The 5773-nt window shown below is 35.5% G+C and overlaps 1 pseudogene; it reads right to left on the bottom strand.

Annotated features, from left to right (window-relative positions):
- Positions 1-261: 261 nt before the first annotated feature.
- On the bottom strand, positions 262-377 carry LOC111736958 (annotated as a pseudogene).
- Between the last annotated feature and the right edge of the window lie 5396 nt (positions 378-5773).

Genomic DNA, 5773 nt, shown 5'->3' with positions numbered 1-5773 from the left:
CAAACAATATGCATATAATTGTACTGTAGGGCCTGTAACAAATAGAAATGTAATGTATTTGATAACAGCAGTATGAAGGAGATGGGGAGGAATATAGCCTTACTGGAGTAAGAAAATAATGCCAGATACTAAAATCCACAGAAATAAATAAACCAGAAAAAGTAAATAAGAATGTGAATATAACAAATATTTAAAAACTCTACAAATATATATTTGCAGTATTTAGTGTCTTTTTATTATCATTATATTTATTAGTATTTATGCCTACAGCACCTGGTCTTCCTAAGTGGTCTCCCATCCAAGTACTAACCAGGTCTGACCCTACTTAGCTTCCAAGATCAGACATCGGGCTTGTTCAGGGTGGCATGGCCATAGACCATGGACCATAGACTGGGGCACAAACCCAGGACCTTCTGTGTGTAAAGTAGACATGCTAACTGCTACACTATGGAACCACGTCCAACATTATGGGACCACATCCTCCTTAGTGTTTTTAAAACATAATTGTAATAATGTATTATGTTTGAACATATATAGATATAGCATATATAACAACCACAGCACATAAAAATGGAAGTGGAGAATGGAGCTGTATAGGAATAAAGTTTCTATATTTCACTGACAATAGATTCTGATAATGGAACTTAATTGAGAGTCCCGAAATAAGCCCTTGCATCTTTGGTCAATTGATTTTTAACAAGGGTCCTAAGATAATTCAAGGGAAAAGACTAATCTTTGCAACAAATGGTGCTGGAACAGTTGAATATCCACATGTGAAAGAATGAAGTTGTACCCTTTTCTCATATCATACACAAAAACTAACTCAAAATGTATTATAGTTCTAACTATAAGAGCTAAAACCATAAAACTCTTAGGAAAAAAACACATGAATAAATCTTTGTGACCTTGGGTTAGACAAAATGCTCTTAGATGTAACTCCATATCAATATAATAAGTGGTAAAGAAAAAATGAATACATTGGAGTTCATCAAAATTTAAAATTTTGTATCTCAAAAGGCACCATCAAGAAATTTTAAAGATATCTCACAAAATAGGAAAAAATATTTTAAATCTATACTAATAAGATAATTGTATCCAGAATATATAAAGAAATCTTGCAACTCAACAATAAAAAGACAAATAGCCCAATGTAAAAAATAGACAGTGGATATGAATAAACATTTATAAGGAAGATAAACAAATGATAATAAGCACAGAAAAAAATGCTCAGCATCATGATTCTGTAGAGAAATAAAGATCAAAACCACAATAAGATACCACTTCATATCTACTAGGAAAACTCAAATCAAAAAAGTAGAGAATTCCAAGTGTTGAGGAGAATGTTGAGAAATTGGAACACACACATTGCAATTCTACTCTTTGGTATGTACCTGGAAAAAATGAAAACATATGTTCGCACAAAAGCTGTTACACAAATATTCATAGCAGCATAGCAGCATTATAGTGAAAAAGTAGAAAATCCCGTGTTCATCAACTAATCAATGGACGATAAAAATGTAGCATAGCCACATGATGAGATATTATTTAAAAATAGAAAGGAATAAAATATTGGCACATACTACAACATTAATAAACTTTTTAAAATTACATTAAATGAAAGAATATTGTTAGAAAAATCATATGTTATATGATCCCATCATATTAAATATCTAGAATAGGCAAATCTATAGAAATGGAAAACAGATTCATGTTTGCTTAGAATTAAAGGGAATAGGGAAACATGTAGTGACTGTTAATTAGTACTGGGTGTCTTTTGAGGGGTGATGGAATCTTTCAAAATTAGATCGAGGGGATTATACACTTTAAATGGGTAAACTGTATGATATAAATTATGTCAATAAAACTGTTAAAGAAATCTATTACTTAAGTTCTATCAATAATCATTCCTATCTTACAATGAGATTAAAGCTCAGAAATGTAAAGTGGTTGCCCAAAGCTACATAATTGAAAAGTAGCAGAGATAAGTTTAAAACCTAACACCATCCTGATCGAAAGCTAGTGCTCTTCCCACATTACAAAACCGTAGACCGAAGTATTGAAAGAAAACCTTTTTAGAAAAAAAAAAAGAGATTGGGGGGAACAAAGTCGTTTCATAGGATTTACTGAAGCAAACCAGGTAAAGTTTCTCAAGTATTACATTCATTAGGCATTTACTAAACATAAGTTTGTGTTTGAGCTGATTCTGAGTGTGATGATGTAATTTCAAATAAAACATATCTTCTGATTTCAACATGAATAATGTAATGTAGAAAACAAAGTGCAAATATGTGCTGTGATGAAGTTACACTCTGGGAAAATACAGAGAAGAGGGACTGGAATCAAGTTAGAGCTTTTGGAGGTAACATTTGAACTGAGACTTGAAGAAAAGATAGTATTTTTAGGTAGATAAATAAGATACTTTCCAGCTGAGGAGTCTTAACCTGTCAATACACAGTACTGTTTTCTTCCTCTCCAGAGTTTGAACTCAATTAATAAGCAGACACAAGAGTAGAAAAGAGAAATTAAAATGTCATCTTAATTATTGATAAAACTTTTTGTAGAACATGATTTAAATGTGTATCCGAATGGGCTTGCTAAGTCTTCAACCCTAAAATTATATAAAATTACAAAAAAAAGATGAGTTATCTATTGCCATGTAACAAACCCCCAAACTTGGTGTGCTTAAACATTTTATTACTTCTGAATCTGTGGGTCGATTGGACAGTTCTTCTGCTCCACGTGGTATAGTTTAAGGTCACTTATATGGCTGTGTTCAGGTAGCAGGTGGGTTGGACTGGATGGTCCAAGAGAGCTCTCACATTTCCAAAGCCTTTGGTGCTGGGAATTGGTTATGGTGCTCTGGTTCTCCACCAAATGGCTCCTGGCTTCATGTGGTGCTTCCTCTCCACATCCTCTTTCTCTCCAGCAGAACAGCCTGGACTTCCATATTACATGACCAGATTCCAAGAAAGGGAAGTGGAAGCTGCCAGGCCTTTCAAGACTAGGCCTCAAACTCATAAAGCATCACTTCCACTGCAGGCAGTCTATGGGGGTAAATAAGTCGAAAGTCCAGCTTGGATTAGGGGATAAGGAAATGGATTCCACTTCTTGATGAGAGAATAAGCAAGCCAATACAGGAAGAGGAGGAGTCGCTGGCAGCCTGCTTTATAGGAACAATCTGAAACAGATTTGTACACCTGTTTGTACATATAGCTTGATAACAGGCCTTCGTGACCCAGGGATACTGACAGCGTTGCAGAGTGTAGACAAAACAGGTACCTTCCATAGACAAGTGGATTCAAAAGTGAGCAGGAAGGAAGACACTGCTCTAAGAACTCCCAATTCCTTCTCTCAGACTCACCGATCAGATGTGTCCTCTTTCTCTGGGGTAGGAATGAGTAAGAGAGTGGAGAGGAGGCCAGCGTGTCTCTCAAATAGAGCCCTCTCTATATGAAAGCATGAAGGAATACATGGTTTACTATAACACCAGATAGAAATCATGCTTAATATTTGCAAAAGAAAGTGTCGGGCAGTGTGTATGAACTCTACAACTTCCTGTGGGTAAACATGGCCTGGAAAAGTGCCATGATGTTGCTGTCTAGGGCAAAGGAAAAAAAAGGAGGGGGGGTATTCTTTTCCTGAAGTGATCTCAGCAATACCCCAGCTACCTTGCCTAATTCCCTGTGGAGTTTTTTAAGAGATGTCTGTTTTCTCTTTCTAAAATAGGATTTAAGTTTAAGTGTATACTTGTGATGACTGAAAATGGTTATTTTAATGACAGATGAGTCAGGCCCCTATTGTAGAGGGGATATATAAATTACAGACACAGAAAGTCCTGGCCAGTTCAGGTCATAACACTCAGGCTCCTCCCATCCTTCTCAGGAGTACCAGGGATGTGTATAATCCTATTAATTAATGAGGCAAATTCTGGAATCTGTTGATGTTTGCTCTTAATGAATACATACAGTAAGGCAGGATGCTTCCATTTAGATATGCTAATGAATGTAATTTTAATTTTATATCATCTTCTCTCCAAAGCAATTGAGGTTTCACATCCTGGAAAAAAATGGTGGGAGACTAGGAATATTAGAAATGGGCTTTCTCTCTGAAGTGATTCACTGGACACAGGAGTCCTCATGCAAAAAGTAAATAAATAAATAAATAAAATACAAAAATCTCCATTTGGTACAGATTAGAGAAGGCTTCTTGTCCTCATTTTGGAATCCCACTGGGCCTAGAACACTACACGCTCAAGGACTCTCAAAGTTGTTTGTTTTCCTGTTTGTTTGTTATTTCTTCCTTTGAGCTTATTTTTAATGATTGTTGTTGATAAGAACAATGAATTTGAAGGCATGTTTGGAGTGAATCAATATATAAAGATATCATATTAAGCTGTGCTGTGTAACTAGCAGAGGTTGGAGGTTATAACTGCAAAGGTTGGGATAAAGAGTGGATCCAGGTTTTGTGGAATCCAAAGCTTATATAATCTGGGGTACCCTCTTTAAGAAAAAGAACTCAAATTAAGAATATAAAATTAGGTACGAGGACTTAGAAGGAGCCAATGTAATTGGGGACCTTAAAGCTTAAGTTTCTCTGGTTTCATTGTAAACTGACCTCTTTTCAAAGCAAACTCTTATTAAAAATCATAATTTATAATTTTTAAAAACCTGATAATTTGTATAAAGTTATGTGTAAACAGGAACGGGACACTTCTTATCACTGGCATATGTGTTTGTAGAACAGAAAAAGGACTATAGATGATATGAAAGTAACTCAGATTCACTTTCCAAGTTAGTTTTATGTTGCTAAAATAATAAATTCAAACATTTTTATGAGCATATTTTCACTTCTTAGATTAGGAAAAATAAAAAAGGAGTGTGCCAGCACATTTTCACCCAAGGGTGTATTAATTTGCTAGGGCTCCTGTAATAAAATACTCCCAAACTGGGTGGCTTGAACAACAGAAATTTACTGCTCACAGTTATAGAGGTCAGGAGTCCAAGATCAAGGTGTCAGCAGAGTTGATTCCTTCTGAGGGTCATGAGGGAGAATCTCTTCCATGCCTCTTACCTAACTTCTGGTAGTTTTCTGGTAATTTTTAGCATTTCTTGGTTTGTAGATGTTTGTATCTGCCTACATCTTCAGATGGTATTCTTCCTGTGTGCTTGTCTGTCCCTGTTCAAATTTTCTCTTTTTATATAGACACAGATGTAATGGATTAGGACCCACTCTAATGATCTTATCTTAACTCGATCATCTGCAAAGACTGTATTTTCAAATAAAGTCACATTCACAGTTACTGAGTGGTAAGAACTTCAACATCTTTCGGGGGGACACAATTCAATCCTTTACAACAGGTGACACAGTATTAATATAATGAACTATTTTAAGGAATTTGATGCCCTTGGGTGAAAATGTGCTGGCACACTCCTTTTTTATTTTTCCTAATCTAAGAAGTGAAAATATGCTCATAAAAATGTTTGAATTTATTATTTTAGCAACATAAAACTAACTTGGAAAGTGAATCTGAGTTACTTTCATTATGTACCCAGCAAACTTCTATGGATCCTTCAAAATATTGAGACATCACCTTCTTGGAGACATCATTTCTAGTCCACTTATCTTCTGATTGTCCCTCCACATTCTCTCCTCCCTTTTTCTCCCCGTTACCCTATGCCTGGAAAGGATGAGTTCATGGAGTACATAAACTAGGCTTTCAAGTCCTGTGACTTTATACAGAGTTCAGCCAGTGGGAGCCTTTAGGAATTGATTA

The sequence above is a fragment of the Pteropus vampyrus genome, unplaced genomic scaffold (genome assembly GCF_000151845.1).
Source record: "Pteropus vampyrus isolate Shadow unplaced genomic scaffold, Pvam_2.0 Scaffold1, whole genome shotgun sequence".
In the NCBI taxonomy this organism is placed as follows: domain Eukaryota; kingdom Metazoa; phylum Chordata; class Mammalia; order Chiroptera; family Pteropodidae; genus Pteropus; species Pteropus vampyrus.
The sequence above is the reverse complement of the archived record's forward strand: the minus strand, read 5'-3'. Positions and strand labels throughout refer to the sequence as shown.